Source organism: Apostichopus japonicus, chromosome 20 (genome assembly GCF_037975245.1).
Source record: "Apostichopus japonicus isolate 1M-3 chromosome 20, ASM3797524v1, whole genome shotgun sequence".
NCBI classification, from domain to species: domain Eukaryota; kingdom Metazoa; phylum Echinodermata; class Holothuroidea; order Aspidochirotida; family Stichopodidae; genus Apostichopus; species Apostichopus japonicus.
The window spans coordinates 7,872,904-7,900,459 of record NC_092580.1 but is presented as its reverse complement, the minus strand read 5'-3'; the positions used below and the strand labels follow the sequence as shown (position 1 = coordinate 7,900,459).

At 37.4% G+C, this 27,556-nt stretch overlaps 1 long non-coding RNA gene and 1 pseudogene across 1 annotated transcript; one reads left to right on the top strand and one right to left on the bottom strand.

Annotated features, from left to right (window-relative positions):
• Window positions 1-9,168: 9,168 nt before the first annotated feature.
• LOC139962099 (uncharacterized) lies at window positions 9,169-20,310 on the bottom strand. Its single transcript, XR_011791143.1, has 3 exons — window positions 18,050-20,310; window positions 15,913-16,367; window positions 9,169-14,711 (listed from the first exon to the last, which is right to left on the bottom strand). It is a non-coding gene; the product is annotated as an uncharacterized lncRNA (long non-coding RNA).
• A 3,781-nt stretch (window positions 20,311-24,091) lies between these two features.
• Window positions 24,092-27,416, top strand: LOC139961315 (uncharacterized; annotated as a pseudogene).
• The last annotated feature ends 140 nt before the right edge of the window (window positions 27,417-27,556 follow it).

Here is a 27,556-nt window from a genome sequence, read left to right as displayed (position 1 = left end):
CGTTCCATGGTTCAGGCTTCTGAGGCTTTATGCTGGATGTTTCGCATTTTTGTTCAAAATGACCCCCCTACCACCTGGAAATGTGACACACCTAGGAGTTTCATTCTATTTTGGAAAGGGGACACCCTAGCGGGAGAACCCTGCAAAGATGGCCGTAATCGGACTACCTTAGTAATCATGGTAACGCTCCAAAGTAGAATGGTCAGGATTTTCCAGTACATAGTAACACTAATAATTATGACCGTTTTAGATTTTTTTCAAAACGACCCCTCTATTACCCCGGGGAAGTAATGCACCTACAAGTTTCATCCTATTTTGGAAAGGGCCGGACACCACAGCGGTTGTACCCTGTAAAGATGAGGGAAATCGGACTGACCTAGTAACCATGGTAACGCTCCAAAGTATAAAAGTCTGTGTTTCCAAATATATAGAGTAATTTAGTGTCAGAAAATAGGTTAATGAATTTTCATCAATAAACCGAATATGCAAATGATCTGAAATTTGTATGACGTCATCAATAGGATGTAAAGGACCGGTAAAAACAGTTTGAAGAAGCCCCCCCAAGTTTTGCACGGGGGGAGGGGGTCACCACCCCCAACATTCACCCACTCCAATTTTCACCAAAAAAGCGCCAATTTGTCGAGGGGGTGCTGGGGTATCTAAAAATATCAATTTTCCATTTTTAAGTCCCGGTCGTCCATTGTCAGGTCCTGACAGTCCAATGGTCTGAACTTAGGTGTAGTAATATCAAACACTAGTGGCTGTGCAAAGCATAGTACTGTCACCCTATTGCCATGCATCCATGATAATTGAGCATACGTCGTAATATGCATTCTGCGGCTGCGCATTACACATTTCCAATCATATTATTTTACCAACATCCGGTGAATAGGGGGGAGGATCAGAGTACGACTCAATACAGAAACGCACACCTAAACCTACAGTAGCCATATCCCAGTTGTGTGACTCTGATCACACCCCAATTTGTTTAGACAGCACTAACAAATGTAGCACAATTAATAAATCTTCAGGCTACTGTGTAAATTTTTAATTTTCTACTTTGAGGGGGTATTTTTCAGAGAGAGAGAGAGAGATGGAGAGAGAGGTGGAGGTGGAGGGAGGTGGAGAGACGGGGAGAGAGTTGGTTGGTTGGCGTCTATCTTGGCGCAGAGTGCTCTATGTCCAGTGGACAGAGCGGAATATATGTTGATACTAGTTGAGACTAGTGGAACACTAGTAGTTGTAACTCGGAGTTTCACGCGTTTTAGCGATCGTCAGACAACTGGTAGCTTCAAGTGATGCTCCATGAATATATTCATATATATATATATATATATATAGTAATTTAGTATGTATATATATAATTTATATTTATTTATATATATATAACTTGTAATAGTTCAAATGCTGATGACATTATACAAGGGAAACTGCAAACGGAAGATACATCTTTTGATAATATATATAAGTCAGGAACAATTGTGCCCCAATTATTCAGACCCCTGAAAAATTAACAAGAATAACTTGGTGGTAAGCCAAGATGCTTTTCGCATACATCTTTATTAGATTGTCGTTTGAAAAAATGTCAAGTTTGAAGAAATGTAAAGGTCCGTTACTAGCTATTCCAAGTATTTTCAAATAGCTGGTTCTGGTTTGTGGTTAAAGTTAGTTCGTGCATTTCTTAAACATGTAATTTTAAGGTATAAACACACATTTGCCCGGTGTGGAGCCTCCAAGAGCAAATGTAATTTGGTCGTAAAAGCATCAACTCAATTGTGAAGGTAAGTATGATCGCTCAACGCGTGACACTCTGAATAACTGCTACTAGCGTTTCACTAGTCTCAACAATTCTCATCTATGTATATACATATATTTTGCTACGTTGGAATGCGAGAGGTCTTGATAATTAATTTTGAACGAGACACAAGCCTGGGTTCGTTTCCGTAAGGAACACAGACAAATTGACGAGTCTAGAGAATTTGAATGAGAACGTAAACTATATTGAACAATGGAATTTGAACCAACAACAACAAGTGGTAATTACAAATATATAGAAAATTACTCACAAACTTAACAAGATAGGATACACTTTAAAACAGGCTGGTCTCTTCCAACGGCGATATCCCTCAGCGGCCACGACCTTGATGACGACGATTCTCGGTACGTTGTACCGCGAAATTCACTGTTTCTCGCGATCCCAGAAACAGCAGTCACCTTCTTTCCGGCGATGCTCCAAAATAGAAGACGGACTTCCAGCCACAATCGAGTGAAGCACAAGTCGAACTTCTCGCCGACTAAATATTACCAGAGTCAGTCCAAAATCAGCTTTATTGCCACCAACTCCTGGCGTAACGAACTTCCTCAACGGAGACAGAAATTCTTCACCTTCTCCGAAATAAAGACTGGAAAACTGTACTTTCACAGCAAAGTCCTCTTCAAACTTCTGAATGGAAGTGTAGAATCAATCTTGGTATCGATATCCTAATCCCTCAGAAAATATATATATATAACTAGAATAATAATGTAGGTCTGTAAAGCTATATTTTCCAGAATATTAAAAACTGAAGGCAAACATGTTCAACTTTGATTATTGTTAAGAGTTTATTATTTAAAAAGACAGTTGCATAGATCGTGCTTTAAACAGTCATTCCATGTTACGTCATAAAACACGACTTGGTGTACTGAGTTCGCTTATAAATTGTGTGTGGAATTTAATTTACATTTAGAATATCTAGTATTTTACAAAATCGAGTTTTACAGCTGAATTTTGTGAACTAATTCCGATCGAAAGTAATCAAATTTGGAAACCTTCATTTTTCATTGTTAATATTATGATTTCGCTCCTACTAAATTTTCAAGTCTTGTGTTTATTCCAGGATAAAGTTTCTTTTACTTTCCTTCATTCTCCTCTCCGTCTCAACTTTTCGTGGGATTTGTTCACCTTTATCATGGCATATAGAGGAACCAGAGGTACGAAGAAAACATTTATTGATCTTTTAACGTGTAAAATTCGTGGTGTCGTTGTTTGTTATTATTTTCAATTGAAGTTTGCAATATGACAATATGCATGGATACTGGATATTGATTCAGGCATAGAAATGGCAGTTGGTCAGACGATTTTAGTCGTAATAAACACCACATTTGGGGGATGGAGGTATAGGGTCAGGGCAAGGGTGAAAGGGGAGTGAGTCAGATAACGTAATATGTTAGCTATTATCGATGTATAATCATTTTTGGGAAGTGAGGAAAGATATTCCTGATAATGGTATTTATAATGTACTTGTCTATAGTTTTGTAGCACTGAAAATATGATTCTTTGTTCTTTTTCTCATTGAGGAAAGTGGGAGTGGAAGTGGGAGTAGTGTCTCTCTTTTGGCAAGGCATTACAGCAACGCCGTCTGTAAGTAAATAGTACATATCCCTTTCTGCAGCGGGGTACCTAGAATAATTGGCACCCTGGCGGATCCTTCTTTTGTTACCCCGATGCATAATCATTTTAGGAAGTTAGGACAGATATTCCTGATAATGATATATATAAATTTACTTGTTCATTGTTTGTAGCACCGAAAAAAATTGATTCTTTGTTCTTTTTCTCCTGAAGGGAAGTTGGAGTAGTGACTCTCTTTGGCAAGGAATAACAACAACGCCGTCTGTAAGTATATGGCGCCTATCTATTTATGTGATGATACCTGAAGTATAGCTCAGCGGGGTACCTAGAATAGTCGGAACCCGGGCGGATCCTAGTTGTGTCATCCCGATGCATAATCATTTTTATGAGGTTAGGGAAGAATATAATCCTGATAATGGTATCTATTTAATGTACTTATCTATTGTTTTGCATCCCCAAAAATATGATTCTTTATTCTTTTACTCCTAAAGGAAAGTGGGAGTGTAAGTGGGAGTGGTGACTCTCTTTGGCAAGGCATAACAACAACACCGTCTGTAAGTATATGGCGCATATTTGTTTACGTGATATTACCTGAAGTACAGCGCAGCGGGGTACCTTGAAAAGTTGGCACCCGGATCTGATCCCTCTTTTGTCACCCCAAGGCAATCTCATATTTAGGAAGTTAGGACAGATATTCCTGATAATGATATATATATATATATATATAAATGCACTTGTTCATTGTTTCGTAGCACCGAAAAATATGATTCTTTGTTCTTTTTCTCATTAAGGAAAGTTGGAGTAGTGACTCTCTTTGGCAAGGAATAACAACAACGCCTTCTGTAAGTATATAACGCATATCTATATCTGTGATGTTACCTGAAGTATAGCGCAGTGGGGTACCTAGAATAGCTGGCATCCGGGTGGATAATTTCTTTGTCACACCAATGCATTATCATTTTTAGGAAGCTAGGAAGCATATTCCAGGAAATGATATCTATAAATGTACTTATCTATTATTTTGCATCCCAAAAATATGATTCTTTGGTTTTTTACTCCTAAAGGAAAGTAGGATTGGAAGTGGGAGAGGTAACTCTCTTTGGCAAGGCATAACAACAACGCCGTCTGAAAGTATATAGCGCATATCTTTTTCTGTGATATAACCTGAAGCACAGTGCAGCTGGGTACCTAGAACAGTTAGCATCCGGGCGGATCCTTCTTGTGTCATTCCGATGCAAAATCATATTTAGGAAGTTAGAAAAGATGTTTCTGATCAAAGCATATATAAATGTACTTGTTCATTGTTTTGTAGCACCGAACAATATGATTCTTTACTCTTTTCTCCTTAAGGAAAGAGGGAGTGGTGACACTCTTTGGCAAGGAATAACAACAACGCCTTCTGTAAGTATATAGCGCATATCTATATCTGTGATGTTACCTGAAGTATAGCGCAGTGGGGTACCTAGAATAGTTGGCATCCGGGTGGATAATTTCTTTGTCACACCTATGCATAATCATTTTTAGGAAGCTAGGAAGCATATTCCGGATAATGGTATCTATAAAAAGTACTTATCTATTATTTTGCATCCCAAAAATATGATTCTTTGGCTTTTTACTCCAAAAGGAAAGTAGGATTGGAAGTGGGAGAGGTGACTCTCTTTGGCAAGGCATAACAACAACGCCGTCTGAAAGTATATAGCGCATATCTTTCTCTGTGATATAACCTGAAGCACAGTGCAGCGGGGTACCTAGAACAGTTAGCATCCGGGCGGATCCTGCTTGTGTCATCCCGATGCAAAATCATATTTAGGAAGTTAGAAAAGATGTTTCTGATCAAAACATATATAAATGTACTTGTTCATTGTTTTGTAGCACCGAACAATATGATTCTTTACTCTTTTCTCCTTAAGGAAAGAGGGAGTGGCGACACTCTTTGGCAAGGAAAAATAACAACGCCTTCTGTAAGTATATAGCGCATATCTATATCTGTGATGTTACCTGAAGTATAGCGCAGTGGGGTACCTAGAATAGTTGGCATCCGGGTGGATAATTTCTTTGTCACACCAATGCATAATCATTTTTAGGAAGCTAGTAAGCATATTCCGGGAAATGATATCTATAAAAAGTACTTATCTATTGTTTTGCATCCCAAAAATATGATTCTTTGGCTTTTTACTCCAAAGGAAAGTGGGATTGGAAGTGGGAGAGGTGACTCTCTTTGGCAAGGCATAACAACAACGCCGTCTGAAAGTATATAGCGCATATCTTTTTCTGTGATATAACCTGAAGCACAGTGCAGCTGGGTACCTAGAACAGTTGGCATCCAGGCGGATCCTTCTTGTGTCATCCCGATGCAAAATCATAATTAGGAAGTTAGAAAAGATGTTTCTGATCAAAACATATATAAATGTACTTGTTCATTGTTTTGTAGCACCGAACAATATGATTCTTTACTCTTTTCTCATTAAGGAAAGAGGGAGTGGTGACACTCTTTGGCAAGGCATAACAACAACGCCGTCTGAAAGTATATAGCGCATATCTTTTTCTGTGATATAACCTGAAGCACAGTGCAGCGGGGTACCTAGAACAGTTGGCATCCAGGAGGATCCTTCTTGTGTCATCCCGATGCAAAATCATATTTAGGAAGTTAGAAATGATGTTTCTGATCAAAACATATATAAATGTACTTGTTCATTGTTTTGTAGCACCGAACAATATGATTCTTTACTCTTTTCTCCTTAAGGAAAGAGGGAGTGGTGACACTCTTTGGCAAGGAATAACAACAACGCCTTCTGTAAGTATATAGCGCATATCTATATCTGTGATGTTACCTGAAGTATAGCGCAGTGGGGTACCTAGAATAGTTGGCATCCGGGTGGATAATTTCTTTGTCACACCAAATGTATAATCATTTTTAGGAAGCTAGGAAGCATTATCCGGATAATGGTATCTATAAAAAGTACTTACCTATTGTTTTGCATCCCAAACATATGATTCTTTGGCTTTTTACTCCAAAGGAAAGTGGGATTGGAAGTGGGAGAGGTGACTCTCTTTGGCAAGGCATAACAACAACGCCGTCTGAAAGTATATAGCGCATATCTTTTTCTGTGATATAACCTGAAGCACAGTGCAGCTGGGTACCTAGAACAGTTGGCATCCAGGAGGATCCTTCTTGTGTCATCCCGATGCAAAATCATATTTAGGAAGTTAGAAAAGATGTTTCTGATCAAAACATATATAAATGTACTTGTTCATTGTTTTGTAGCACCGAACAATATGATTCTTTACTCTTTTCTCCTTAAGGAAAGAGGGAGTGGTGACACTCTTTGGCAAGGAATAACAACAACGCCTTCTGTAAGTATATAACGCATATCTATATCTGTGATGTTACCTGAAGAATAGCGCAGTGGGGTACCTAGAATAGTTGGCATCCGGGTGGATAATTTCTTTGTCACACCAATGCATAATCATTTTTAGGAAGCTAGGAAGCATATTCCGGATAATGGTATCTATAAAAAGTACTTACCTATTGTTTTGCATCCCAAAAATATGATTCTTTGGTGTTATACTCCTACAGGAAAGTGGGATTGGAAGTGGGAGAGGTGACTCTCTTTGGCAAGGCATAACAACAACGCCGTCTGAAAGTATATAGCGCATATCTTTTTCTGTGATATAACCTGAAGCACAGTGCAGCGGGGTACCTAGAACAGTTAGCATCCGGGCGGATCCTTCTTGTGTCATCCCGATGCAAAATCATATTTAGGAAGTTAGAAAAGATGTTTCTGATCAAAACATATATAAATGTACTTGTTCATTGTTTTGTAGCACCGAACAATATGATTCTTTACTCTTTTCTCCTTAAGGAAAGAGGGAGTGGTGACACTCTTTGGCAAGGAATAACATCAACGCCTTCTGTAAGTATATAGCGCATATCTATATCTGTGATGTTACCTGAAGTATAGCGCAGTGGGGTACCTAGAATAGTTGGCATCCGGGTGGATAATCTCTTTGTCACACCAATGCATAATCATTTTTAGGAAGCTAGTAAGCATATTCCGGATAATGGTATCTATAAAAAGTACTTATCTATTGTTTTGCATCCCAAAAATATGATTCTTTGGCTTTTTACTCCAAAAGGAAAGTGGGATTGGAAGTGGGAGAGGTGACTCTCTTTGGCAAGGCATAACAACAACGCCGTCTGAAAGTATATAGCGCATATCTTTTTCTGTGATATAACCTGAAGCACAGTGCAGCTGGGTACCTAGAACAGTTAGCATCCAGGCGGATCCTTCTTGTGCCATCCCGATGCAAAATCATATTTAGGAAGTTAGAAAAGATGTTTCTGATCATAACATGTACTTGTGTATTGTTTTGTAGCACCGAACAATATGATTTTTACTCCATTTTCCTAAAGGAAAGTGGGAGTGGTGACACTCTTTGCAAGGAATAACAACAACGCCTTCTGTAGTCTATAGCGCATATCTATTTCTGTGATTTTACATGGAGTATAGCGCAGTGGGGTACCTAGAATAGTTGGCATCCGGGTGAATAGTTTCTTTGTCACACCGATGAATAATCATTTTTAGGAAGCTAGGAAGCATACTCCTGATAATATTCCTAATATAATTATTATATATATATATTCCTAATAAATGTACTTATCTATTGTTTTGCATGTCAAAAATATGATTCTTTGTTCCATTTCTCCTCAAGGAAAGTGGTAGTAGTGACACTCTTTGGCAAGGCATAACAACAACACCGTCTGTAAGTATATGGCGCATAATCTGTGATATAACCCGAAGTACAGCGCAGCGGGGTATCTAGATTAGTTGGCACCCAGACGGATCCTTCTTGTGTCACCCCGATGTATAATCAGTTTTAGGAAGTTAGGAAAGATATTCCTAATAATGATATATATATAAATGTACTTGTCAATTGTTTTGTAGCGCGAACAATATGATTCTTTGTTATTTTTCTCCTGAAGGAAAGTGGGAGTGGAAGTGGGAGTAGTGTCTCTCTTTGGCAAGGCATAACAACAACGCCGCCTGTAAGTATATGGCGCATATTTGTATCTGCAGGGGCATCGGAAGCTGTTTGGGATTGGTAAGGCTGATCAGCGTGTGGCCGTCTATCATAATTATCGGGGAACGTTTGGCAGGTCAAACTACGCTACGCGCCACCATGGTTGGCGCGTAGCGTATGGATAAAATTTTGAAAAAATGCCTCCCAGATTGCAGGAAATGGCACTTCCCGAGCTTGAAAACAAGACCCCTGCCATGCCAGAGTAGTCACATTTAGCCTACTTGCCGTCATCATTATTGAAAATTATGAAAATATATCTCGCAGATTGCATGAAATAGCAGTTCACATGTGTCATATGAGAAAACAAGATTCTCCCTTGTTTGTTTTTGTACCAGATTAATCTTCTGAAACACATTATTGAAGTATGTTTCATTTTGGTTCTTTATTTTCTGCCATTTTTTTTGTCTTAGTCCAATTTGTTTTTTATTTTTTTGCGCCGTGAATATTGGTCCGGCGTTCGCCGGACCTGCCGTACCGGCTCCGACGCCCCTGATCTGTGATATAACCCGAAGTACAGCGCGGTTGAGTACCTAGATTAGTTGGCACCCAGGCGGATCCTTCTTGTGTTACCCCGATGCATAACCATTATTAGGAAGTTAGGAAAGATATTCCTGATAATGATATATATAAATATACTTGTCTATTGTTTTGTAGTACCGAAATTTTTCTTTTTCTTTCTTTTCTTATCATCATTCCAACAAGAGTCCAAACAATGTACAATTCATAATAACATATACTTTATGACCAATAGTCAATATTAATGACAACAACAAATAATCATTAAACTTCAAATAAAGATTTCCACTTATGCCATCTGATATCAAAAGCATTTTGCTTACAACTAGTTTGGTACATAAACTTTTCTTTAAATAAAAATTCTTTAAATCAATTTTACCATAGTTAAAGGAAGGGTTTCTCATTTTTAACCTTACTTTTGTAAACACAAAATTTCAGAACCAGAAGGATGTTATTAAACACAACGTCTTTGTACAAATAATTTCCAAACAGAACAAGCTCTTTACTAACTGCAATATTGATGTTCAATTTAATTTGAACCCAGATTTGAAAATCCCTCAATACTTTCTGAGTGAAGCTGCATTCCCAAAATAAATGAATTTAACTCTCATCTGCCACCCCACAAAAAGTGCACAATGGATCAATGGTTTTGCCAATTTTGACCATGAAAGTATTTGTCCCTAAATTTCTGTTAAGTAGACGGAATTAGAACCAACGGAGCTTCACCTCAGAAGTACATTTCCAATTGTATGTGCACACCTTATACCAATCTACTTCAGACAAAATTGGGGACAAGAGCATGTTCCATTTGTGAATACATTTATATTGGACCTTATTGTTTGTTAATAAAATATTATAAAACCTTTTACACCCTTTTGGATCCATAAAAACAGTTTTAATATGAAAGCCTTGAAATGGGAGTGCAAGAGAAGTATTTATATGGCCTAATAGACCAGAAAAGGATTTCTCTATTGCTTTTTTAATACCATGCACGGGAAGAAAATTTGTTCTCACATCATATTTTGTATAAATCTCATCATAGGATAAGAACTGACCCTTAGAGTTTATCAGATCGTTAACATATAATATACCATGTCTTTGCCAATCTTTATACAAAATGCATGTATTACCCACCTTAATTTTTTCGTTGTGCCAAATACTGGAACTTAAAACATCATGAATATTTTGGGGCTTAAGCGAAACGGTGTAATCTTTCCAGGCTGAAAAAACACCTTTCCAAAAGGTATTTTTACTTTCTGTAATAACTCTATCCCAATCAGTACCAGAAGAGTAATCAAAATTACAATTAGGAGCATTCACTTTATATAAATTATACACCTTACTGTCACTAATAATATTTAAGCAATCTACGAATCAAAGTGATCTTAAGTGCCTTCTCGAAAGGTTCAAATTGGATCATACCAGCATCTCCCTTTATAACGGGAAGCGCCATTCGATTTCTACTGATCCTATCTACTTTACCTCCCCATACAAAGTTATAAAACTTGGAATCTCCTGGATAATTTTTTTACTTGGAGTTTGAAGTGAAAGAATGAGATGGTTCAACTTTGGCAACAAAAGGGATTTTACCACAACTATTCTAAATAAAACTGTCAAAAACCTCTTTGACCAGTGGTGAATTTGTTATGTAATGGCTTGCATAGTAGTAACATAATTTACATTCACGATAACATCCAGTTGTGTACACAATGTTACCCCAAGGTAACTGAATATATTATCGCCAACCCAAGATAAGTTAAAATTCTTACATAAAACATCATCACTATCTTTTTTGGATCGTATCCAAACAGCACTAGTTTTATCCATGTTAATTTTCAAACCAGATATATTATGGAAATTTTCCAGAAGCTTGAAAGTTTGTGAAAGAGAATTTTCAGTGCCATCTAAAATAATAGTTGTGTCATCGGCATATTGTAAAACTTTATATTCCATATCACATATGATAATACCCTTAATATCCACACAATTATTAATGGCAATGTTTAAAATCTGAGAACACAGGAGAAAAATATAAGGCGAAAGACCATCCCCTTGACGGCATCCTGATTTAATATAAAAAAATCGGGTCATGTGGCCGTTTACTAAGACTGAAGATTGTGCATTGTTTTGAAAAATTGAGATCCATCTTTTAAAGCCTTCCCCAAAATTAAACAAATCTAGCGTTTTGAAAATAAATTCATGTGAAACTGAGTCGAATGCTTTTTCAAAATCAATTAAGAGTAAGAGACCTGGAATAATATTTAACTCGGTGTAACTCGTAATAGTGTAAACCTGTCTTATATTCTCCCCAATGAATCTTCCTGCCATAAACCCTGACTGATCAGAACTAATCAAATGAGGTAAAACTTGCTTTAACCTGTTGGCAATATATGAGGATGCAAGCTTGTAGGATACATTAAGGAGAGAGAGCACCGAAAAATATGATATGACAAAAACTAATGAAACATAATTCAAAAATGTGTTTAAGAAGATTAATCGGGTACAAAACCAGACAAGGGAGAACGCACATAAAAAAAAACCTACACCAGCACCGCGATCGCTGATTGATCTACCGGACACCTCTATTGATAATTACGGTATAGCGCCTTTGATCTAGTATATTTAGATCAGTGTATAACACCAGTTCGCAACACTGCAAAAAAAAAGGGGTCAGGTTACCCCAAAAAGTGGGTGCAACCAGGCTACTACCAGTTTTTGGGGTAACCAGGTTTCCGCACCCGAAGGGAAACCTTGACGTTTCCTTCAAACTTGGGGTTTTCGTCAAAATTAGATTTCCTCAAGTTAAGTAGTATTGTTTCCTTAGGTATTGGGGAAACCTAACATTTCCACACATCCAAGGGTTTGTTGGTTTCCTCAAGTTTAGGGGTAAAGATAGGGCTAAGATAGTGAGAAAACCAGAGGTTTCCCGGCTTGGGGGGTAATATACATTCCTTAAATAGTTGGGGACTATTACACCAGTATCTGAGGTAACTAAAGGTTTCCTCACTTTCTGGTGGTAGCAAAAGTTGCAACCGAGGAAGTGGTGTAACCTACAGGTTTCACCAAAATCTGGGGTAAACTACACCAGGATGTACTATCCCAGTGTTGCTGAATAAGTAACAAAGAATATATTTTCAAAAAACAACTGTATTTATTGTCACAACTTCAAAAAACGATTTAAACAAGCTTTGATAAAAAGAAACACAGTAGGATTACTATAACAAAATAATAAGTATATATGTTTAATAAATACACATGTAATACATGCCCCCCCCCCACCCCCTTATTTCAATTTGTCGTTCTTAACTATATAGTGGGTTAGGCCTTGAGCATGAAATGTTAGGAACTAAAAGTCGAAATATTAATTATATGCAAGTGAAATATTACATATTACTACCTGAGCAAGATATGTGAAAGAGATTGTAACTTTTAACTAGTCACCAGTTAGAGAAGAGCAATAACAATATCATAGATCTAATATTTTGATGACATTTGACCTCAACCAACCATGTGCTAGGAATAAAAAAAATACAAATAGCCATGGGTATATGCTGTACTGTGTAAATCCCTTACACATGCATTTGTGTAATCCTTTTAAAGACCATTTAAAGATTATAAATAGACTGTGGTTTCGGAGTGTGCGTCTGTCCCCTACCCCCCTTACATTAAATACTAAATTTGACAGGAGTTACTTGTAATGTAATAAATTGATACAAATAATGAACTTGTAATAACCCCCCCCCCCCTTGACCAACATGAATTATAATTATTTATTACATTATTTTGAAAGATCCATTTTTCTCGCCCACAAGAGAATTTTACATCCCAGGATGGATAATTCTGTATATGACCTAAAGTGCCATACAATACATCAATTAAGCTGACCAGTTAAGTCAATTTCTGGTAGACTTGCGGTGAAAAATAAAGACCTTTATTTTAAACAATCAAGTTGTCAATAGTTAGAAAAATGTGAAAACAGGTTGAATAATAACTGATTAAGAAAATAACAAAGTTTCTGATTTGCCGCAAAAGTTGTCTCGGTACAACAAAAGTTGTCCTAAGTTTTTATTTGTATTTAATAATCACTTTGCAGCCCAATATTTCATCCTATTACATGCAGGACCATTTTTTCAATATTTGTTTATAGTGGCACATTGCGTTTTTCTTAGAACCTCGTCTTGTCAGGAAAACGTGATAATTTTGCATATTACCAAAAATGTTTAATGTAATCACTCACATTAAATGAGTGGTAAACACAATCACACAAAACGCTGTAAGATTGTGACACAATCCGGGACCTAACATGTAAAAAGTTGGAACAGCAAGTTTGTTTTGCATGTTAATTATGCAATTAATCCTTAAAATTAGGTAACATTGCCAGAGTAAGAAATAAAGATATTCTACCATAAGCTATCAGATGATGGTCTGTTATAAAATTAGTTGCAAAATTGCGAAACGCAATGTGCCACAAGTATAGTGATAAATCTTTGTCAAGTAAAATGTAAATACGTAACACAACTAATCAGGTTTAGGAAAACTGATGAGGAAAATAACATTCTGATTTGCTTTAACCCTTATCTTGCTGTAGGCGACATGTTTTTTAAATGCTATATCTATGCCGAATGAGTGCCCCTCATTTGCATTCCTAGCTTAAATTCTAGATTATGGTAGCGGTAGGCTAGAACGACTGTTTTCCCCTATTGGTCGAACCCACGTGGCCGCTCCTGCAGAGCTTTATAGAAGCCAACATGGAGCCTGCCCTCTAATAAATTCAGCATGATTAGGGTTAATCATGGATTCGATAGATATGACATTATATAATCAGGCACATACATGTACAGTATCTGCCATAGATTTGATTTACCGATGGCAACAAATGATAAGGATTGATAAAGCTTTTTTATACCAACGACGTGCATGCAAACATTTATTAATTTAAATAAAGCCGTCCCAATCAATATAAACTGAACGATAAAATATGAATATCACAGGTCACCAGGATACTTATTGTAATGTGCATACAAAACTCATTTGTCACATTAATAAACTTCCACTCTTTAGTGTAGAATTGTTTAGGAAATATGCTGATTTATTGAAAAGTATTTTGTGATGTTATTTGGATAGGAAGACAGTCAGTCAACGACCAGGATGCTATAGCACATGTCATATGATACTAAGTTTGCATTGAGACGTACAGTATCACACAAGAAGGCTGCTGCTACAGTATAGTACAATAGTAAGGTAGCACACACGAACTCCAGTCATGATGAAGAAAGACTAACTCACTAATCTCTAATCTTTTCATCAAATGTCCTTACTCTCCGTGGGGTCTTCAGTTTGTCACTCAATTTCATGCAGAATTTCTGAGCTGCTGCTACAGTATAGTACGACAGTAGAGTAACACATAAGTACTCCAGTCATGATAAAGAAAGACTAACTCACTCTCTAATGTCCTTACTCTCCTTGGGGTCTTCAGTTTGTCACTCAATTTCATGCAGGAATTCTGAATGAAGGTGACAAGCGTAGTCGTGGTGTAGTGAATGTTGCAGGCGTACAGGAGTCCGAACAAAGAGCTGGCCGCAGAAATAACATTTGCAGTGTCAAATACAATGTGTTTTTCAACAACGATATAACAGCACTTTGGCTTCATTATGACCCCAATAACTGCAACAAATGGATCCGCATTTTCTGCTGCGTCCACAACATAATCTCGAGATGTCTCTTCCTGCGAATAGAAAAGCAAAACCACAAGTTATAAAACACTCAGTGAGTTTGGATATTTTATTCATTGGCTTCCATGTTCGGTTTTGAGTTGGTTGATTTAAAAAAAAAAAACTAATTGTAATTGCAGAGGTGTAACTTGTGAATTTGGTGCTGATCTCAGCAGCCATGTACCCACGTAAGTGTGGGTCATACAAGTTATACCATGACCAGTGGTAATGGATTTAAAGCGCATTGAGACTCATGTGTAATGCGCTATATAAAAGCATACATTATTATTATTATTATTAGCGTTTACAAGCAATGTTCATACCCAGTGTAGGTTTTTTGACCTTGACCAAAAACAATAAGGATCATGTACTCACTAGGGGTATTCCACCTACCAAGTATGAGAATGGTTGGATCTTGTATTGTTCACTTATGTTTACAAGCGGCGTCACCAAAGCTCGAATTAAGGTTTTTATTACTCCCAAAACTTTGCTGGTGGAATAGCATTGTCTGCCAGCACAGAGGTTTGTTTACCAGCAAATAAACTGTGTCCGAAAACACCCGACACGTGACTAGGCTCCGTACTGGACCATCCTACAAGTTTGTATAATAAGGAGCCTAGGCAGCCGTCAGTTGTTCTTGGACACGTTTCTTTTTTGACCCTCAAATCTTTTCGTTTGCCTTTGTTGTGTGCACCCGCAAACCGTTTTTTCCCGCATTTGCGGGTGCGCATTTGTGTGGTCTTATTTTGAGCCTTGATCACAGACACACACACAAGCATGACTGCATAGGTTGAGATTCCTTTTGGCTCTGGCAAGGAATCAACAAGTCTTTATAATCTATTTGCTTTTACCAAAATGACATATTAAATCTGAAAACTGCTACAGTGAATTCTGGGACAAAATCTCATGCTGACTCTACGCCTATACTTGGCGATCACCCTCGCGAGTCAGCACGAGTCAGTTTTTCTTCTTGGGTATTTGTCGTTTTTTATTGATTTTTCTTTTTTAGTTGGTTCACCGACTTCAACACCCCCCCCCCCTCCCCCCTTCAAATTTTCTGGCAGAAACCTTGCCTAAAGTACTATTTTGAATGTTTTGTCCTTAGATTGTAAAAAGCCAACATGAGTGTGTTAGATCCTTGCAACTTCGTAACAAGTCTAGAAATTAGAGAAGAAACAAATCACCTACTTTGCAATGATTTTGTTGATCACTTACCTCGTAAAGTTTGAAGAAACTTTCGTTTCCGAACACAACTGGCAGGACTAAAAGGCAGCAACAGTCTTGTCCTCAATTTGCAGGTGCTTCATCACTATTGGCAAAAGTTGTGGCTTTAGTTTTACTTCTGATAAGATTTTACTTGCAGCCTTGCTTAAAGAGCTTTCAAAGTTTTTGTGAAGTTCTGTATCTGTTAGACGTTTGTATTCATTGCCAATTTCGCATGGCGAAAACAATGCAGGGTAATTCTCTTGATCTTCAACAATAAGTGGTTTGGAGTTAATTAATTTACGCCTTTGAGCATAGGTTATTTCCATTCGTTGTTTGATAAGATCAACGTTTGGAGTGCTTTTTTTTTTAAATTCCTTCTTCATAACCTCTGTATGTTCTTTAAGGGTTTTGTCGTCTTCTCCATCAGGAATGATTAGACTCCAGTTGACCTCTCCTCGTTTTGCCTGATCATACAAAAAGAGAAAACAAAAGGTTTTGAGATATTTGGTAATACTGAACATTATACTCACTACCATATGGCATAAAACTAAGCTGCCAACACTGTTGAGCTACTGGGTCAGTGAATAACTGGGTCAGTTTTGACAGAGGATAACAAATGAATCTGAAAGAGAATGCAAATATAACCAGAAAACCAAGGTTTTGTGATTTACTTGCCTCTTTGAAGTGCATAGTTTCAGTCTGGTATGACCATTAATTTATAACTTGTTTCATGCTGCCACATCTAACTAGGCAGAAAACACTGCATTGTTAACTCAGTACCAGGTTTCAGTGTTTGGCACCTGTTGACTTGCTAAAAATATATACCAATACAGGTTTAAATAAATCAGACATACAGTATGGTTGCCAAGTTTGATATTGACATTTGAAGAATTAAGCTATTATGTAATAATTTTTCTATAATTTAGGAACCAACATCGTGGCATATTTGTGTGTTCAAACATTGATCACATATTGGTGTTAAAACAGTACTAACACAGCTACAGTGAGTATTTCCCATATAGTGGTTGAATACTGCAATTTAAATTTAGTTCTAGTTCCAGAACATGACCAACCCCAGATCTCATGTACTTGAATCAATTTATAATTTATGCCTTAATGAAAGTGTTCAATAATTTCACATTAAATAGTAGCAGTCAGAAAATCCAAAAGATTTCAGTTATTTTTACATATTTACCACATTTTAATTAGTGTGAAATCCTTTTAGACTTCTTTTCAAGAAAACAGAATTTTCCCAAAAAGATCTCATGTACTTGAATCAATTTATAATTTATGCCTTAATGAAAGTGTTCAATAATTTCACATTAAATAGTAGCAGTCAGAAAATCTAAAAGATTTCAGTTATTTTTACATATTTACCACATTTTAATTAGTGTGAAATCCTTTTAGACTTCTTTTCAAGAAAACAGAATTTTCCCAAAAAGATCTCATGTACTTGAATCAATTTATAATTTATGCCTTAATGAAAGTGTTCAATAATTTCACATTAAATAGTAGCAGTCAGAAAATCTAAAAGATTTCAGTTATTTTTACATATTTACCACATTTTAATTAGTGTGAAATCCTTTTAGACTTCTTTTTAAGAAAACAGATTTTTCCCAAAAAAAGTCAGTTCCATTTTTGAATTTAAGTATTTTACCAGTATTAGTAATCAAAATGGCTAAGATATTGGTCTTTAACATCAGCAACAAATGTGAAAAATATAGTGGAATACATAAGTCACATAAATGTATAACGATTGTTCAATTAATTGTTATTTATTAATTAGCGGTCAGGTTCTGGGTGGCGGTCAAGTTCTGGGTACTCTACCCTACAATAGGCCTGATTGGAGAATGCGCTTGTCTTTACAATTAGGCTAGGCCTAAGCTAACTCAGGCTAGGCTAGTAGCAATTATCACTAGCCTTAGTTAGCTAAGGCATAGCCTGGCTAGCCTAACGTGGACATTAATAGTTTAGTCGATTTGCAATTGATCGCATGTCTCAGTGGCAAGCTTGTGATAATGCGGCTTGCTAAACAAGATATAACACAACCAGTGCATGACACCACATTTCAATGTGTTGACAGTTCAGAATTTTAACTACGATTTCATTTTTTAGGGTAAATTATTAAAGATTCAAATGATCTTACCTTTTCGTGCGAGCTTCATGTACATCGTCACGTCTATAGTCTACATACGTTTCGGTACGGTATACGTACGTACATATGACTTCAACGTGCAGTCTGTAAATTCCCCCGCGCGCAAAGCAAGAAATATTAACAAGGGGGCGGAGCTAGTGTATTACGATAGAAGCCGTGTCATTGCTCGAGAATCGTTGTAGTGATGACGATTCGTGCATGGAATATAAGAATCACCATCATTGGACCTCTCGGTTTCCCTTCATTTGGGTCATCGACAGAAGATATTACCTTAACGCTCTTTCGGGTGTAACACCAAAGTAACCCACACCGGGAAACCAGGATTCCTCACATTTTGGGTGTAAGGTTTCCCATTTTTTTTACAGTGAATGCATAAATACGCGGCATAGCAGTGCTTTAACGCGCAATTCGTGAATCGGTTTTATCTGTTTATGAGGACCAAAGTTGTAAGTGTTTTTCACTGATTTTATATTCTAACCATCATGAATGGAATCACGAAGGCATTCCTTCCATGGATGGCCGATTTATGAGGCTTTCCGTTTTTCCCTCAGATCGCGACGCTAGCACCAGTATTGTAAGTACAGGTTTCCCCATTGACTTTGGGCGTCGCATTCTGTCAGGGGCCTCGTCCCCTTCTCTCGGGGAATCAGGCTACTTCTCCCTTCCCCGAGCATGCCTGGGTGTCCCATCATTTCCGCGGGATAATGATGACGGCAAGTAGGCTTAATGTAACTACTCTGGCATGGCAGGGGTCTTGTTTTCAAGCTCGGGAAGTGCCATTTCCTGCAATCTGGGAGGCATTTTTTCAAAATTTTCTACATTACGCTACGCGCCAACCATGGTGGCGCGTAGCGTAGTTTGACCTACCAAACGTCCCCGATAATGATGATAGATGGCCACACTCTGATTTGCCGTACCAATCCCAAATAGCTTCCGGGCCCCCAGGAAAAAGCCAGGTAATATGAAGCTATTTTGGGGACAGACAGCTTCTGTGGCAGCCTTCCTTTCTAGGGATGTTGAAACATATTATGCAAAAGACCACAATGAATGGCTTCGTTTAAGAGCTGTGACAGATTATAGATCTGACAACTTTCTTGATACTTCAGTACATAAACGCAGTTCTTAGAGCTCGATCTTATATTAATATCGGGTCCGGATTGAACACAGCAAGAGTATACAACATTGCATGTTTATGTTTTCATACAATAATATGGGTAGGAAACTTAAATAATAATAGAGTTACTGTATGTGATTTAAGGGGGAAATTGTTCAGACGTAGGAGATGAGTCCAGATGAACCATTTCTGTTTTGTTGGCTATTTCAAATAGGCCTATATGCCAACGTATAAAGGAAGTTATTAAGAATAAGTTCACAGCACTATACAATTATCTTTAAATAATTACTATACCATAAAAATGTATTGTTACTATGTTGATATGGTTTTGATTTAGGTTAAGGATATATGTGTGCACATGGATATATGTGAAGCATATATAGCTTCGAAATGGGTAAGTAGTCTTTACCTTTACATAGACCTATGCATCTATGTGATATGTTGAGAAAAACATTATATAGGGTGGTATTAACATTGGAAAATTGCCCCAAATACCTGAGGCAAAAATGCTGAGGTACCGTAATGCATATTCATGAAAGATCAAATGTGCAGTTGGAACAATTTTGAAATATTGCGCAACTCGATACTGTCCTCTTATAGCATGCTCCAAAGCACTCGTACTGGCAGTATGAGCAGTTCCTAACTTTTTTTCCCGAAAGTAATAGGACGCGAAAAAAAGGAAATAAATCGACCGACAGTCTTGTAATAATTCATTGCAGGCTTGAACACCTACAGGGGTCTATACCTACATCTATACCTACACTACTGGGGTCTATACCTACATATATACCAACTTACGGGGGTCTGTACCTACATCTATACCTACACCTACAGGTCTACCTTACACCTATACCTATACCTACATCTATACCTACGGGTCTACCTTACACCTGGATCCATCTTGAGGTATCATGAGAAGTGGTTCTGTCTCAACCTATTCAACAACTTATTTTTTCTTCGTCTGGTCCGCGTTGGAAATTAATTGAGAACCCTTGGTGTATAGACTATATGCGTCCTCTTCTTTTTACCCATACATAAACTCAAAACCGTGCAAGATGCATTCTTAATTTAATAATGTGATTATCCGAAACATTACACACCATGGCAGGCATATATATTATAATGTGAATGTACTTGGAATTTCTATATTGTTACTCGGATGAAATTAAGTTAATAAAAGGTGACCACATTTGGAAACAACTTTTCGATCATAAACATGATAAACGGAAGTAATTGAGCAGATAATGTGACGGTTTCTTACCACAGACATAACAATCAATTGATACACAGGATTAGAAATACTTAGCAAACCAATCATGTCTTATCTTTCTTTATTCTGATATAATATCTGGGACTTCGATAGCAACGCGGTATATGGCATAGGTTTGTGTTTAAGAAGGGTTATTGTGCTTAATATGCGACTATTCAGAACAAGAAAACATACGGTAATATACTATATTCATTTATATGCAAACACCGTTATACACGTTGACACGCAATCACATATGAATGTAGTGTCAGTTCACATGTGAATAAGTACACGTACCTTTAAAAGCTCCGAAAATAACTTTTTTAGCAATGGAGATCCTTGTCAGGACCCGCCAAATCACATGTCGTGAACAGGCGCGGATCCAGGCGGGAGGGGAGGGGGAGGGAAAGGGAGAGGGGAATGGGGAGGGGTGGCCTAGGGTGTGTACATCCCCCTATACCTTTATTCAACCTCATTCCAAATCTTCAATGTAGTTATTAGCACAGTTTTGCGTTATGACCTAATTTATAGCTTTATGTATATATAGTCTAACTATGCATCAGAATCAGGGAGTAGAGGACCAGAATGTCGTGTGGCGGACAAGATATGACTAGAGTTATGGCAGTGGAAGACAGATAACTGTATACTGAACATCATCTGCATTTGTATACTTTAATGTAATTACATGTATACATACAGTAGACTGAGGCTTTGTGGGTATTTACGGCTAATTATTTGTGAACAACGTGAATTATCTATATCAAGCAATATCTTATAATAATAATAACCAGCAGCTACTTTTAGTACGGCGCTTAAGCGGCCACAAATGTGGAAGAAACACGCAAGGGCTTATAGATTACAACTTACACGTCGGGTGGCTTCCAATTCAACATTTTATCTCAAATTTGGAATGTTTTTAATTTAGAAAGTCATTTCAGATGTGAAAACCGTTGATTGCTCTTGGATGAAAATCCCATCTTAGCCGGGGATCTAACCCGAAACTTCCCGATTGTTTATCCTCATTGCTTCAAATGCCACCGCCTTTATCCACTCGACCACAGCACCCGTAATTCTTCATAGCTTAGGTACAATATGTCTCCGACCGAAAGTCTTTTAAATGGTACATGGAAGGAAGAAGATTCTCTAAAGTCTTATCCCCTTTATATAGTTGTACATTCCTATAATGACTAAATGTCGTCTCTCCTGTTGAATTGGGCGTTAGTTTTATTTATGCGTTAGATACATGTAATAAACTTGTTGCAAACGTCGTGTTGCTAATGTTGAACAGTGGATTGTCAGACAGTATCGCCCAGTGCCTGTAGATTGCTTATTACCAATCCTGACAAATTGTTACAACTGTTTTTCAACAGTCTTCATTTGTAAGGCAGGTGGGTTGTTAATCCAACCTACGCACACCAGGTGAGTTTTTCCGGTGTTTGCTGATATTAACAGGTAACTAATAAAATAATAAAAACAGCCTAGCATTTTTTCACTTTTAATGGAAAGTCACCTGGCCGATACTCTGTATGCCGTAGTATACAAACATTTCTCGACCGCTTGTATCCAACGCTGGACGCAATGTTAAAAAATCTTCTTCCGTTTAGAAATAAGTTAAAGTGAAAATGAAATTAAGATTCTGATCTTGATATCCCCTTATTATATATAATGATGGGTCATTTTCATCGAGTGACTGGCCACAAATTTACCCACATCCTATAAAGAATTGTGCAATGCCCGTAACCGCTTGATGGGCTCTATTGGCGTTGTAAAACACCTACCATGAAATCAAAATAAGTCATTACCAGATGCAGCAGCAGCAAAAAAAGAATCGTTAGCACTGACCAACAAGACAAAGAGTTGGTTGCCGCTTTGTCCGTTTATCCCTGGGGTCAATGACATATAAGTCGGAGTATGCACTAACCAGTCTATGCCAAACGTTTAATCAATTTGATAGATACTGGGCCTACGTGTCTTTAAAAATCCTTAAACTTACGATATTCATTCATAACTATCGAATACCCTCAGGTCGTTGAAACTTAAAGGCCAGATATCGTGATTTATGGTGGGAGGTACAATTAATTCACTGCGCATGCGCGGTTATTGGACTACCAAGCTCGGAAACCGTTGCCGAAAAGTTTCGATAGCCTATATGCGTACGATATTGTACACACTGTAGTGTATACACTGTGTACCCATCTCAGCACTACTAGTACTAGACCTGTATATGCACTCTCGCTTAGTATAATTTTTCTGACAGTGTCCGTTATAGCTATGGAGAGTGTTAGAGCGGGTACACCTCCTCCTAAAAGACCAAGAGGAAGACCTCCGAGTGATAATCCTCCAGCGAAACGTGCTTATAGTCTCGATCGGCCAAACATGAGGGCACAAGAGTGTACCTTTTAGATTCTTTTCCTTCTTGGGTACAACAAAAGAAAGAATTTGAAACTTCATCTGGAGATGGTGAAGCTGGAAAGAAGTCGTCGTTGCCAACCACCAACTGAAACATCACAGCGACAGACTGTGTCGTTTATGTAATAGGTAAGATTTCTTTTTCACACGTAACCAAATGATTAGGCAAGTGCATTACTGCAAATTTCAAAACAGTAAGCAGTTGTCCCATGAATGATTGGGAGTACACGACAGTACAGTAACGGTTTGGGCTTTGACCTAGCTTCTGTGACTAGGTTAGGGCACATAGGCTTACCTAGCTTTATTATGGTCCTAGATAATAGGCTATGCTAGGACCCAAACAACTGCGAAGCTATATGCTATGTGTATATGTATTCAACAACCTGTAGGCTGCAGGAAAGTTGTGTATCTAGGTGATTGTTGTGAATAGTGATATAAATTTTAAGGGAATAAATCCTTCTCTATTCAAATATTTAAACTGAATTACACTTGAATTGATACACAGATCCGCGAATATGTTCAGATACAGCTCAAAGGAGCATAATTCATCTGAATGTATACTCCAAGTAAACCTGTACTGTACTTGAAGAACCAAATTTGAAGGTCTAGGCCTAGGCTAATACTAAGAGACACAGTAGTGCTGGGTACTGTACATTACGGTAGCGGCCACACCAAGCCGAAGTAAATTGCTTTGATGAGTAGGCCTATTCATTATTGGGTGCAGTTTTATCAATTCCACCCTGCACCACCAGACCAATCACAAAATATTTAATCCAATAAACACACAACTTCTCACTCAGTACTACTGTATTATTTAAAAAAAATTCACCAAGTTTTGCAAAGACATTCAAATTCAGAGAAAAATGGGGAAAATTAAGTTCCTAATACTAAGGAAAGAATGTCGATTATCACTAATCCAAACCCTTTAAACACAAATCTAGGCCTATATTCCTTAGAGAACCTAATTCCAACGCTTTTTATTTTACTCTGAACGTGATCAAATAGTCGCAATACCTAATCTGTGACATGTTTTGACTGAGAACACTGTGTGGGTGTTAATAGGATGATAATTATTTTGTGATTTTGGAAAACGTGTATGATTCTGTTTTAAGATTGCCCATCATCATCGGGAAGGGTAGCATAAAAAAATTGGAGAACCCACACTGGGATTAGTTACAGCTGACTGATTCTTTACAATTAGCTTACTGTAATGAGTATCATACACCAATCAAGCTATTGACCAGAAGTCACTATTCTCACAATGAAGTAATTCCTTCCTGTTGATTGAACACACAATAGACTTGAAACTCTTAACACTTAGCTGTGTGTAAACATGGTAAGATGGGTCTGAAGCTGGTATTACATGAGAAAATAAATACTTTGACAATTAAATGTGTCTTCCTGAGAAAAACTGTAACTATGAGGAAATCATCTCCTACTAGTGGTGAAAAGTAAACAAGAGGACAATAGCACAGAGTTGTATATCTTATTGCCAGCAAACACTGATTTCAATTGAACAAATTTATCATTGACTGCACAATCTGATAATCAGTGCACTTGACCTGATGGGGGAGGGGGGAACTTCTCCCCCACAATACATTTGTGCCCCTTAAAAAACAAATTGGATTGGAGAGCATATGAAGGATTTCGAGACTGACAGTTCTAAGGTTGTTGAGTATTAATACACATATCTTTGTCATTCATCACCGATATACAGACAGAGGTCTGTGCCCCACCAGTGTCCACCCCTCACTCCTCCAAGTGGAAAATCATTGCTACATATGCCACTGCTGGCAATGCGTCCTTTGAAGTTAACATGTCATACTAATATACAGTGCACTTTTTTTGGACCATATTGTGACCAAAATATGCCTGTAATAGAGACCTGACCATACAGCTTAAAAACCATTATTGAGATTTATGAGAGAATTGATAGAAATGTTTATTGTTTGTCACTATGGTTCCGTCCATCAAACTCTTCCTTTGAACTTATATTTCCACAGACCAGATGATGAAGAAACAGCAGAGTCTGAGGTTTTTCATTTCGATACGGGGTCATGTGACCAAATGCTGCAAGACGAGTCAGTTCATCCACATTCAGAAGAAGCTACCCCATCTGATGAAATTGACTTTGCAAAGTGCATTGTATCTCTAAGAGAGATCACTAAATTATTGCAAAATGTTTATGATGCAAAGTGTTCAAAATGCAGTGAAGAACTTGTTTACAGCACCAATCCCATAGGTACTGCAGTTATTTTTAAGTGGAGCTGTAGTAATGGTCATGTAAGTGTGTTGCATCACAGCCACGCTTTTCAAATATGTTGTCAGGTAATATTCACTTTCCTTCAGCTGTTGTTTTATCTGGAAATAAGTCCAAAGACTATATGTTACACCATCTGTAAAAGACGAATGGCGGACTCACCAGAGCAGTTTATTCAAATCTCGGAAGGAGCAGCAATTGTGTGTTGCAGGTGATGGGAGAACAGATTCTCCAGGGCATTGGGCCCAATATTGTACATATAGTTTCATGGACACTAGTGGTTAAAGAATTCTGCATGTAGATGTTGTTGATCTTCGTGAAACAGGTGGTAAAAGCACAAACATGGAAAGATTAGCATTCGAAAGAGGGCTAGATTATTTAATGGCAAATGTAAATGTTACTGAGGTTGTAACTGATGCCCATGTCCAGACCACAGCACTCATCAAAAAATGTGAGAAATATGAAAATGTAGAGCATAGCATTGATGTATGGCATGGTGCCAAAAATTTTGTTAAGAAGGTCATTGCACTTTCACAAATGAAGGGTAATGAAGACCTACGTCTATGGATACCAGCCATTCGTAATCATTTCTGGCATTGCTCAAGGGAATGTACTGGTGATGTGTTAAAACTTAAGACATTGTGGTGGTCAATGCTACATCATAAAGTCAATGAGCATGACTGGGTTCTTTCAATAGATGGATCCATTGGTAAGTGCCATCATGGGAACTAGATCCATTGAAGAGGAATAAACCATGGCTTAAGAAAGATTCTTCACCTCATGCTGCTCTCAGAAATGCCATGACAAACAAACGATTCTTGAATATATTACCATATTACAATAACTTTAAGCATACTGGTAATCTCGAATCGTTTCATAACCATATGTTGATGTATGCTAGTAAACGATGTTCATATTCATTTGAAGGTTATGTAACAAGAATGCTGTTGTCTGCTATTGACCACAATTATCATTCAGACAGAGAATATGCAGCTCTTGAACGGTTGAAGGTAGCCAAGGATTATGGTTACATCCCCCAACTCATGAGAAGAATATTTTCCATGAGAGCCACAACACCAGGGCATCTTTCACAACATGTCTCATTAGCATCAAATAGTCCGCTCCTTCTGCAGTCAAATATAGCGAATGTTCTGAAGCCCAGTATTACTCAATTACTACAGGAGCACAAGTCACGTTTTGAAAAAAATTAAACAACTATTGTCATTGTCTTTCCCCCATAAATATATAAGCTTCATATTCTCTGTACATTGATATATTGTTTTGTATTAACCATTCATTGTGATTCTCTAATGCACACATTTATGGTTTACATGGAATTAATATATTCTACATGGGTTGAACATAACTACAGTACTTGTGTATTGTAAACCTACTGTAAAAGTCAATAACACTGGCATATGGGGTAATGCATTTTATTTGTGCATTGTATGTTCCACCTGGAGTAATTCTTAAAGGGCTTGTAGAATGACTGTCAACATGTTAAATATTTTGACATTTGAGCCAAACTGAAAACATCTTTCTATATAGCCTCCTTGACCTTGGAATATTGATTCAAAATTGTCAATATAATTTGTGATAAACTTCTGCCTGATTTTTTGGCATCACTTTAATATCACTTTATGGTTTAAACTGTATTTTTTATCTTTTGAATTAAACATTGAATTTAGAAAATGTTTTCTTACTTTTTATCTTAGCAACAGCAACTTTCTTGACTTAAAGCACATTGTCTATGTTGTTTCTATGTCACACCTTGTGGAGTCATCTGTGGGCAAACTTTTTGTTCTATGTTTGTATCATTTCAAAAATTGAGGCCAAGTCTGGCTTAATCTAGAGGCTAAATATTTAAATTAGCACAAAATTTGTTTTAACTATCTTCATGCCGACATTAGTTGAAATAAGAATGAACACAAAACATTAGTCAAACTGGAGGCTGATATTTGAGGCCAGCTCTGGGCTTATGTTATGTTCCATGGGCTCACACAAGCCCCGTCAAATGTAGATGAGGCTATATATTTTTTTAGTATGCATAGGCCGTTAAAATACCCTAACCTTTGTATCCAGAGCTATGGCAGTGTAACATAGTATTGATGAGTCATTCATTGTTCTTTTTTTTATAACATTGCAGCAATGCAGTTGTTGCAGAGTAATACAGATTTATTAATGTATGTAATAGTAAAGATCTGTCTTGAGTTATCATTCTTCAGTATTGACTCTTGTAGCTATCACTCAGATAATGCTAGAAACATTTGAGATTTGCTATTTAATAGAGGGGGTTTGAGAAGGTTGGGCAGTTTTTGCAAGATATTTAGAATGACATTGATGATGTCAATGCACCACCCCAAGGTCCCCCTGCCATCCCCCCCACTTTAAGAATAATAATAAATATGACAAGGTTTGGTGGTAATGATTGGCACCCAAAAGCATGGAACTCTATATTTAGTGTCC